This window comes from Chrysochloris asiatica, unplaced genomic scaffold (assembly GCF_000296735.1).
Source record: "Chrysochloris asiatica unplaced genomic scaffold, ChrAsi1.0 scaffold00024, whole genome shotgun sequence".
Classification (NCBI taxonomy): Eukaryota; Metazoa; Chordata; class Mammalia; order Afrosoricida; family Chrysochloridae; genus Chrysochloris; species Chrysochloris asiatica.
This window is the reverse complement of record NW_006408542.1, coordinates 11,603,221-11,615,321: the sequence shown is the minus strand read 5'-3', so window position 1 is coordinate 11,615,321 and position 12,101 is coordinate 11,603,221. Positions and strand designations below refer to the sequence as shown.

At 37.9% G+C, this 12,101-nt stretch overlaps 1 pseudogene; it reads left to right on the top strand.

The window, feature by feature from the left end:
* LOC102818341 overlaps window positions 1-9,342 on the top strand; it is a 39,070-nt pseudogene extending 29,728 nt beyond the window's left edge.
* The last annotated feature ends 2,759 nt before the right edge of the window (window positions 9,343-12,101 follow it).

Below are 12,101 nucleotides of genomic sequence, written 5' to 3'. Positions count from 1 at the left end.
GCAACACACTGTATTAGTAAAAAGCAAACCAATTTTAGTTGTGTTTTAAAATCCTTCTAGGCAATGTACTCCTAACTGTCTGTATTAAGGATGGGCAGATCCCTTTTCTCCTTTTATGGTATACCTTTGTTGAGGCATTATTTCAGGATATATGTGTTTGGCAATTGCAGAAGGAAGAGGGAGAGTGGAACAAGAAGAGAACGCTTAATTCCTTTCACTTTTTCTAGCCTTGCTATTCAAACTATGACCCTTGGGCAAGCAATGCCTGGGTGTTACCTATGAACTTGCCAGAGATGCAGAATTTTTGGCCTCATTCCGTATCTTGTCAGTTAGAATCTTCATTTTGAAAATATACCCAATGATTTGATGCACATTAAAGTTTGTGAAATAACTCTCTACGATGCGTTATTATTATTAGGTACTATCGAATTTATTCCAACTTATAGTGACCCATGTGACAGAGTAGACCTGCTTCATAGGGTTTCCTAGGCTGGGCCCTGGTGTGGGGTTGTATGATAAGCACTGGCCTGCTAACCACAAGTTGGCAGTTCAAACCCACCAGTTGAAAATCCTATACAGGGTTACTATGAGTCAGAACATATTCAATGACACTCAACAACAGTAACAACAAAACCACGTCTTTACAAAGCAAATCACCAGGTGTTCTGCTTGCAGAGTTGCTGGGTGAGGTTAAATCCCATCTTTCTGGTAGCTGTCAAGCACTTAACCTTGTCCCACAAGGACTGTAATTTTCTAGGCTAGCACTTCTCAAAATGTGAGCAATAGAACACCTGGTGTGGTACTATGGGATAATGCATTGGACCACAAGGTTGGTTTGAAACACAGGGTCGGAAATTCAAACTCACCAGCCACTCCTCAGAAACTCTATACAGGGTCCCTTGAATCAAAACTGACTTGACAACACTTAAAAACATGACAACAGATCACCTGAAGGACTGAAATGCTCTTTAAAATTCAGATTTGAGTGTTAAAAAATTCCAGAGCCTCTGATTCCGTAGGTGTGAAGTGGGATCCATGAATTTGCATTTCTAGCAAGCTCTCAGGCAATGCTTACCATGCTGTTCCATGGTTTGAATGGACCATGTTGTTGTTAAGTGCTATCAAGTCGATTCTGACGCATAGAAACCCTGTATCCGAGGAGCAACTGTGCCCAAGGAGCAACTGGTGATCTTAAACTGTTGACCTTGCAGTTCAAACCAACTTTGCAGTTCAGCATAGGGACAGAAAATCAATATTTTTGTAAGGCTCTCTAGGGAATTTTTATGTAGTTCAAGTTTCAGAACTCTGCCCTAGAACACTCTTTCTAAAATGGGTTCACATTGTAAATGTGTTAGGAGTTAAAAAATAATGTAGATGCTTGACTTTCACTGCTGATATTCTGGTTTGATTGGTGTGGGGTTCCATCCAGGCCTTCAAGGTTTTTAAAGGATGCCCATAATGATTCTAATATGAAGCAAAGTCCAAGAGCCACTGCTCGAAAAAGAACAATACCAACAGGGCTGTTCTTAACATAAGAAGTGCCACTGAAGACTACAAAGAAAACAACAATAAACAAAAAACCCCAAATCTTCAGTAAGTGGATGAATTAGTTAAAATAGAAAGGGAATTTTATACATATAAAGTAACTGGGTTCTAGGACTCATCCAGTATTATACTATTAAAGATAAAAATTGAGTTGTTTTCTCTGGCTTCAAAGTCAGAAACCCAGTGGTGTTTCCTACATAAAAGTAGTAATTTATTGAGAGATTACTACATGCCAGACATAGGGAAGAAGATCTTGTAACATTGGGGTTACGAGTTGGGCTGTTAACTGCAAGGTCAGCAGTTTGAATCTACAGGGAGAGATAAAGATTAGGCTTTCTGCTCCTGGAATATTTACAGCACTGGAAACCATATACAGGGTCGCTACGAGTTGGCACTGACTCCATGGCACACAATCACCAGCACCAGGTCTAGGGAAATACATGTTAAATACACTGTTGTTGTTAATTGCCATTGATTCAATTCTGACTCCAGCAACATTATGAACAACAGAATGAAACACTGCCCGGTCCTATGCCAACATCAGAATCATTACTATGCTTGAACTCATTGTAGCTCGCACTGTGTCAGTTCACATCCTTGTAGGTCTTTTTCTTTCTTGATGACCTTCCAATTGACCAAACATGATATCCTTCTCCAGTGACTGCTCGATCCTGATGACATGTCCAAAGGAAGAGAGACAAAGTCTTGCCATCCAGACTCCTAAGGGGGATTCTGACTCTATTTCTTCCAACTCAAATTTGTTTGTTCTTCTTACAGTCCATGGTACCAAAAATATTTTTTGAAAAACACCATAATTCAAATATTTAGATTCTTCTAATAACTGTCTTTTTCATTGTCTAACTTTCATATGCATATGAGGAGATTGAAAATACCATGGCTTGGGTCAGGCACACCTTTGTCATGAAAGTGATATCTTTGCTCTTCAACACTTGAAAGAGGTCTTGTGCAGCAGATTTGCCTAATGCAGTGTGTCTTTTGATTTCTTGACTGCTGCTTCCATGAAGATTGATTGAGGATCAAAGCAAAACAAAGTGTTCGGCAACTACAATTTTTTCTCTGGTTATCATGGTGTTACTGGTACAGTTGTGAGGGTTTTTGTTTTCTTTACATTGGTGGTGCTATGGGATAAAACACTGGATCACAAGGTCAGTGGTTCAAACTCACCAGCTGCTCCTTGGAAACACCATACGGGGTGTTTGTCGCTATGAGTTGGAACAGACTTGACGGCACTTAACAATAACAGGTTCAATCCAACATCTTTGATTTTCATCAGTAAGTATTTCAAATCCTCTGTATTTCCAACAAGCAAAGTTGTGTCATCTGCATAACACAAACCAATTGTTAATAACTCGAGCTCCAATTCTAATGCCAATTCTTCTTCCTAGTTTCTCTGATTATGTGCTCAGTATAAAAATTTAATAAGTATAATGAAAAGACATGACCCTGGTGCACACCTTTCCTGATTTTAAACCACTCAGTGTTCCTTTCTTCTCATCAAACAACTGCCTCTTAGTCTATAGATAGGTTCCTCATGAGCACAATTAAATGTTCTGGAATATGCATTCTTTACAATGTTGGTCATAATTATTAGCCACACAGTTGAATGTCTTTGTTGTTATTGTTGCTGTTAGGTGCTATCTAGTTGGTTCTGACTTATAGCGGTCCTCTGCACAACAGAACAAAATACTGCCTGGTCTTGCATCAGCCTCACAATTGTTGGTATGTTTGAGCCTATTAACATGTCTGAAAAATTAGGGACAAAATCTCATCATCCTGGATTCTAAGGAGCATTCTAGCTGCACTTCTTCCAACACATTTGTGTGTTCATCTGACCTTCCATGACATTTTAATATTATTCTCCAACAACATAATTCAAGTGCATCAATTCTTCTGCAATCTTCCTTATTCATTGCCCAACTTTCACATGCATATGAGGCTGTTGAAATTATCATGATTTGTTTCAGGCATGCCTGATATCCTTGCTCTTGCACACTTTAAAGAGGTTTTGTACAACAGATTTGCCTTATACAATATGTCATTTGATTTCTTGACTGATATTTCCAGAAATTTTGATAGTAGATCCAAACAAAATGAAGTGTTTGACAACTTGGATCATTTTCTCCACTTATAATGTTATTTATTTGTCCAGTGGTAAAGATATTTGTTTAATATACATTGAGTTGCAATCCATACTATAGACTGTGGTCTTTGAGCTTCATGAGTAAGTATTTCAAGTCCTTGTCATTTTCAGCAAGCAAGGTTGTATCATCTGCATATTGTAGGTTATTACTGAGTCTTCTTTCAATCCTAATGCCATGTTTTTCTTCATATAATCCAGTTTCTCAGCTTATTTGCTCAGAATACAGATTGAATAAATATGGTGAAAGAATACAACTCTGACACAAACGTTTTCTGATTTTAAACCATTTGGTGTTCCCTTGTTCTGTCTGAATAACTGCCTTTTGGCTATGTATAGCCTCCTCATAAACACAATTAAGTGTTCTGGATTACCTGTTTTTCACAGTGTTACCCATAGTTTGTCATGATCCACACAGTTGAAAGTCTTTACATAGTCAGTAAAGCACAGGTAAACATCTTTCTGCTATTCTTTGCTTTCAGACAAGATCCATCTGACATCTGCAGTGATATCCCTCATTCCATGTCCTTATCTGAATCTGGCTTTAATCTCTGTTAGTTTCCTATCAATGCATTGTTGCAACCATTTTTGAATTCTCTTTAGCAACATTTTACTTGCATATGATATGATTGATATTGTCCAATCATTTCTGCATTCTATTGGGTCACTTCTTTTTAGAATCGGCACAAATATGAATCTCTTTTGATCAGTTGGCCAGGTAGCTGTCTTCCAAATTTCTTGGCACAGATAAATGAGTGCCTTTAGTGCTGCCTTAGTTTATTGAAAGATTTTGATTTGTATGCCATCATCCCTGGAACCTTATTCTTTGTCAATACCTTTAGTGCATCTTGAACTTCTTCCATCAGTACCATTGACCTTGTGATAATGTGTTACCTCTTGAAATGGTTAAATATTGACCATTTCTTTTATGTACAGTGATTCTGTGTATTCCTTCCATCTTCTTTTGATGCTTTCTGCATTATTCAATATTTTGTCCATTGTTGTTGTTTTTAAGTACCATTGAGTCACTGCCAATTCATAGTGACCTTGTAGGGCTTCCAAGGATTGGCTGGTGAGTTTGAGCCGCTGACCTTTTGCTTCAAACTGACCTTGTAGTCCAGTGCTTGTCCTATAGCACCATACTAGGACTCCATTTTGCCCAGAGTCCTTCAGTATTACAATATTGAAGGCTTTTGTCTGTGAAATCCTTCAATATTGCAAGTTGAGGCTTCCATTATTTTTTCAGCTTGAGAAATTCTGAATGTCTTCTGTCCTTTAGATTTTCTAACTCCTGGTCTTTGCACATTTCATTACAATTGTAAACTTTGTCTTCTCAAACTGACTTTTGAAATTTTCTATTCACTTCTTTTCCCATGTCATTTCTTCCATTTGTTTTATCATCCCTACAATGAGGAGCAAATTTCAAAGTCCCTTCTAACATCCATTTTGGTCTTTTCTTTCTTCCTTATTTTTTAATGACCTTTTCCTTCCTTCCTGTATGATGTTCATGATGTTATCATACAACTCATCTGTTCTTTGGTAATTAGAGTGCAAATCATCAAATTGCTTCTTGGGATGGTCTGTAAATTCAGGTTGGATATGTTCAAAGTCATATTTTGGCTCTCATGGACTTGTTTTAATTTTCTTCAGCTTCAGCCTGAACTTGCATATGAGCAATTGATAGTCTGTTCCATAGTCTGTCCTGGCCTTGTTTTGGATGATGATATTGAGCTTTTCTACTGTCTCTTGCAACAGATTTAATACATTTGACTCCTGTGTATGTCAGCTGGTGATATGAAAGGTATAGTCATCTTTTGTGTTTTTTAAATGAGGTACTCATGATGATTAAGTCATTGTTCTTGCAAAATTGTATCATGTGATCTCCAACATGATTTCTGTCACCAAGGCCATACTTTCCAACTACTGACCCTTCCCCTTTCCCTTTGTTTCCAATATTTGTGTTCTAATCACCAGTAATTATTAGTGCATCTTGTTTGCATTTTTTATCAATTTTGCACTGAAGAAGTTGGTAGAATTCTTCAATTCCATCATACTGGCCTTAGTTGTTGCTGTGTAAATTTGAACAACAGTGGTATTCACTGGTTTCTTGTTGCCGTATAGATATTATCATATTGCACACAGAATTGTACTTCAGTATGTGTCTTGAAATGTTCTTTCTGATGAAGAATGTGAAGTCATTCCTCTTTGATTTTTCATTTCTGGTATAGTAAACCATGTGATTGTCAGATTCAAAATGGCCAATTTCAGTCCATTTTAGCTTACTAATGCCTAGGATATTGGTCTTTATGTGTTGTATTTCATTTTTGACAACTTTCAAATTTATTTGATTCATGCTTCGTACATTCTCTGTCATAATTATTAGTGTTTTTTATGTTACATATACATAATTATATGTTTACAATGGCTTCTCCTCATTTTGAGTTGTGCCTCATCAGCAAATTAAAGTACCGAAAGCTTTGTTTCATCACAGTCACTCTAGTTTTAGGAGGCAACTCTTCACCAGTTGTATTTTTATTGGTCTTCAATTTCAGGGGCTAATCTTCTGGCACTATATCTGACTACATTCTGGTGATATTCATAATGTTTTCATCTTCTGGTACTGCATCTAATAATTTTCTACTGATATTTATGAGGTTTTCAGTGGCTAACCATTCTGAAGTTGTCCGTCTCTTTGTCTTCCTAGGCTGTCTTAGCTGGAAGCTCCAATGAAACCTCTCCATCATGGGTGACCCTGCTGTATTTAAAATACTGGTGGCATAGCTTCCAGCCTCACAGGAAAATGCAACTCACCAAAGTGTGACAAACTGACAGAGGTTATTTAGATAGCTGTAAAGTACATGTAAACATCTTTCTAGTATTCTCTTTCAGCCAAGATCCATCTGACACAGCAGTAAAACTCCTTGCTCCACAAGGAGTAAGAGTAAGTGGTGGGCTTGAACCACCTACCATGTGGTTAGCAGTCCAGTGCTTATCCAACAGCACCATGCCAGGACCTGCATGTGTATATATATATTTTTTACTCTGAGTTCTTGCTTCATTGATTAATCCATCTCTCCCATGTCTCATCCTTGTCTACTAATTGCCTACTCAGTGGCCTAAAAACAGATTGAAGCTTCTTTGAGATGCACCCCTCCCCCAACAAAACAAAAAAAAACAAGCACTAAACCATTTTGCTGTGGAGTTGATTCTGACTCTTGGTTACAATCTGCTTATCATCTGCCCTCTTGTTGCAGATTTACTTTTCTATCTACTTCCATTAGGCTTTTACTACCTCCTGTCTGTCTCTTCTAGTCCTCTCTCCACTAAATCAGCCCTAAACAAAAGTTTACATGGATGGTTTTAGCTACAAGCTGTTGTGGATTGCTCCAAAATTTCTTTCTCCACATTTCTCTCAAACTCAATATATATAATAGCAATAGAAGTGCCCACCAGAAGCCCCAGAGGACACTTCAAGCACAGCAATGCTCCCAAGACGAATTCTTATTTTTTCACAAATTTCCATCCCTCTCCTTTATCTTGTTCTCATCCTTTGGTATGTATGTTTCCTATCTTGGTTCATGGCAACATTGCCCCAGTTAATGGCAACATTGTCCATTCATCATTCTGAGAATCATGGAAACTTCTTTAGATTCAGGTCTCCTATCTCCCACCCAGCCTCCTCCATATTGTATGATCTTTAAACATCCCTCAGTTTACTTTGCTTATTCTTCACTGCAATGCCCAATTCAGACCTCTGTCTCTTGCCTACAGCTATTGCATTGGCTTCCAAATGGTTTCTCTAGCTTAAGGAGTTGGTTGCTTCACTAATCATCCTTCCTAATGCCACCAAAATGATTTCTGGAATACAAATGTGATCATGTTGCATTTCCATTTAGAACTCTTCCTAATTTTGCTCTGTATCCAGAATGAATGTCTGAATTCATTTTCATGGCACGTAAGACTCTTTGCCATACTGATCCTTGTCTACCTTTCTAGCCTCTTCCATAATTACCCTTCTCATGCCATTACATTTTGGTAATGTGAAATGCCTTCTTTCTGATACTTACCAACAGAACTCCTCTTTTTTCTTTAGGTCCTTGCTCATGGAGGGTTGTTGATTTCTATGCACTTACTACATTGCATTGGATTACTTACTTACATGTTGGTATCATTTCTTAAGAGAGTGTGGTGACTCCATAGGATAAACATGGGACTACTAACCACAAGATTGGCGGTTTGAGTCCACTAGCTACTCTATGGGAGAAAGATGAAGCTTCTAGGTCCCGCAAAGATTTGAAGTCTTGAAAACCCTATACAGGGTCACTATAAGTAAGAACTGACTTGATAACAACAACATCTTTTATTAGACTTACAGCTAGCTGAACTGACACTTTGCCCCATTTTATAGTACAATACATTCAAAAAGTGTTTGTTGAATTAAACTGAAAAATTCTATTAACTGACAAAATATGACTAGAAGGAAAAATATACCATAATGAGAAGAATAGACATTTTAAGTGGTAGGATCTAATAAAAGTAATTCCTCTGTCATCTATAATTTGGTAAAATTATTATATAATGAAAACACTACACACTGTAAAGGAAAATGATCTATTAATGTTAAATTTACTTATGATCTTTAGCTAAACGTTGAAATATCTTTGAAAATAAATGCTGGTAATCCTTATTTCTTAATATAAAAAAGGTAAAATTCCTCAAATAAATATCAAGATAAGTTAGTTACTCTGACCTTGGCCTCAGGAACTTGGAAAAATGTGAAAGAATAAAACAAGAGATTGAATAATAGAAGCTTAAAAACCCTTATAAATATTATTTTCTCATTTATTTATTCAAAATGCTGTGTCTTTTTTATGAGGTAGTTCTTTTGTTGTTTTTTGTTTGTTTGTTTTTTATAGTTTAGGTGACAATTTTTATTTTCTACTTTTTCCTTCGCTATTTAGTAAAGTTTTTTGTTTTTAATGTCCAAAGCATGCCAATGTCATCAGAAGGACCAAAACATTTAGTTCATTCAGCATCTGAGCTAAATCCAGTTTAGCTTCAGCACTGTTCTTGTTCTAAAACCTCACAAACATGTTCTTGCTTTCTCAAAATCCAAGACTCATGCCTTTCTAAAATATTTTAGAAACTTTCTGCGATGCATTTTTTCGGTGGTATAAATGGCCATGAGCTTGGTGTTCTCCACTGGATGTGGCACTTCTGTTTATCATCACTGGAAGAGTAAAGAAAGCAGAGTACTTAGTCTCATCTTCATATTTGCCTTCTGTGGAACTTCCAGCCTCCATTGACTTGGATGTGGTGTTCTTCCCAATACCCATCATTAAGAGAAAAGAAGCGGTTTTGCATAGCTGTTGAACTGGGGTGGCTGGAAGTGAAGGCCCATTCAAACAGGATCCCAGGAGTCAAGAGTCCGCTCTTCCAGAGTGCCAGCAGCATTGGATTCTCAGGCCAGACTGATCCCCACTAAGCGCCATCTCTTAGCACCTCTTAGTTCTTTGTGTAGTGTCTGGGGTCTTAACAGCTTGCAAGCAGTCATCCAAAGCACAACTGGTCTCTACCTGCCTGAGCAACAGACAAAGGAGATAAGCCGAACAATAGGACCAAAAGGAGTATTTGGCTAATTGCCTCCTTGTGGTTCGCAGTCCGATACTGATCCTACAGCTGAAAAAATAGTCCAACAATCCTGAGCTTGGCATCAGGAGTGGAGGAATGCTCATGAACAACCTAAATGACATGTCATAGGCCTGTCCACATGCTTCGCATTACAAGTCGCTGAGCTACATTTCCTTGTGCTGCACGAGGTTCCAGCTCTCGGTCACATGGGAGTCCTGGTTAGTGAAGTTAAGACCTAGCTGGCTATAGCTGGCTGCGTTCGTGTCCTGCCTCCTTACTCCCACGCCGCTGTGCCCGCCTCCGGTCCCCGTGACAGCCATCTACAAAATGGCCATGAGGTAGTTTTTTTTAAATTGTATATTATTTTTGGTGAAAATATATAAAAGAAAAGGTATGCCAGTCTGACAATTTCTACTTGTACAATAACATTGCTTATTTTTTCAAGTTGTGTAACCATTGTCGTTATTATTTTCCAAATCATCGTAGCATCATTAACATAAACTCACTGATTCCCAAGCTTCTCATGTAACCTTTGGAGATACAATATAATTCTTCGTAGATAATTATTTGACAAAGCTAAATGATCAGAGCAGATATGCTTTTCTAATTAAGCATGTTTACTGAAAGTCTGTTGGTGCACTTTGTAAGCCTGGTTGTAAGTCTGTTGGTGCACTTTGTAAGACTGAAATGTTGGATGTCTGAACACACCCAGTGCTTCCATTGGAGAACGACCTGAAAATCCAGCCGTAAACATTGAAGTCAAGAAAACCTAATTTGTGACCCTGGCTTCCAACTTTGGGAGTGCCCCTGCCACTGGTTCAGTGGGACACTATCATCACTAATTCAAGATGACAAGAGACAAATATATAAAAACCAAAGTTTATTCGTAGATACCAAAATTTATTCGTCGATACGAGTTGCAGGAGGCAGAGGGAGATGGGGAGCCATTGTTTGGGAAGGAGTAAGTTTCTGCTTATAGTGATGGACAATCTGGCTAGGATTTAGAGTAATAATGACAGAACTGTTTAATGTGCTTGATGTCACTGAGCTGTATACCTGATAAATGTTGTCTTGTATGTATATTTACATAAAGAAGAAAAAGAAGATTTTAGTGCTGTTATTTTATTATATTTGACTTAGTCTTCCCAAGCTGACCTTTGTTGACATTTTCTATTCAGCTGTTTTGCCTCCTTATTTTTACCATTTGCTTTAACATCTCTATGCTGAAGATCAAGTTTCAGAGCCTCTTTTGACATCCATTTTAGTCTTTTCCCCCTTCTTCTTTGTTTTCTTAATGACCTTTTTCTTTTTCTTTTTTTTTTTTCTGCATGATGCTCTTCATGTCATCCCACAACTCTTCACGTCTTCGATCTCTAGTGTCTAATGATTAAATCTGTTCCTTGGGGTAATATAGCAGTTCTATGTTTAGTTTTTTAGGAACCGTTGCATTGTTTTTACTGAGGCTGTGCTATTGTGCTTTCCCACCAGTAATGGATAAAAAGTTCTAGGTTCCCTATATCCTAGCCAACATTTATTTCCCCCATCCTGCCCACCTTAAAAAAAAAAAATCTTAACCATCCTGTTATTTCATTCTGGTTTTGGTTTGTATCTCTAATAGTTGATAGCATTGGGTATTATCTTTTCATGTGTCTGTTGGTCATTTAAATATCTCCTTAGGTAAACTATTTAATCAGGTCTTATGTTCATTTTTCTGTGCAGTTATCTTTTTCTTGTTAAGTTGTAAGAGTACTTTATATATTTCGGATATTAAACCATTAATCATATTGTTGTTACATGCCATTGAGTGAGTTCTGACTCATAGCAGCTCCCTATAGGGTTTCCAAAAAGTGCCTGGTGGGTTTGAACCACCAACCTTGTGGTTAGCAGTCCAGTGCTTATCCTACAATGTCTCACCAGATCTACTAACCATTACATTATTGTTATTGTTAAGTGCCGAGTTGGTTCCGACCTATAGCAACCCTGTATAGGGTTTCCGAGGAGAAGCTGGTGAGTGTGAATCACCAACCTTGCAGTTCAAATGGCTTTTCAGTCTGACACATTAACCCACAGCACCCCACCAGGACTCCAACCATTTTATAGTTTCCCCAGATTTTCTTCCAGTCTTTAGTTTATTAACTTTGCCAGCAAAATCTTTGGATATCTTTGTTTTTTGTAAGAACCCATGGCATAGCAGGATAATGTGCCGGGCTGTAAAGTTAGTTTGAATTCAAAGGTCAGTGGTTCAAGCCCACCAGCCGCTCTTCAGAAACCCTATACAGGGTTGCCATGAGTCAGAACCAACTCTATGGCTCTTAACAACCACAACAATTTTTTTTCTTTTGTTGCCCATGTCTTTGATGTCATGTCTAAGAATCCGTTGTTGAGGACTAGGTCTCAAAGCAGTGACTCAACATTTTCTTGCAAGAATTTTAAGGTTTTAGAATATATATATACATGTCTGTGTCAGTTGTGGTTAGGTATCCATCAGTTGGTTCTGACTCAAGCCACTCTTTGTCGGGTTTCCAAACTTGTGAATTTGCATGGGAACAGCAAACCTCATCTTTCTCCCATGGAGTGGCTTCTAGACTTGAACCATGGATCTTATGGTTAACAGACTAGTGCTTATCATACAGTATCACCAGCACTCTCTGTCTTCCTGTTTTGAATTCATATGTTGGGAGTTATAGGTCTACGTTCATTCCTTTGCATGTGGAAGTCTGGTTGTTCCAGAAACATTAACAATGGGACTTTTTTTTTTCTTTCTCAT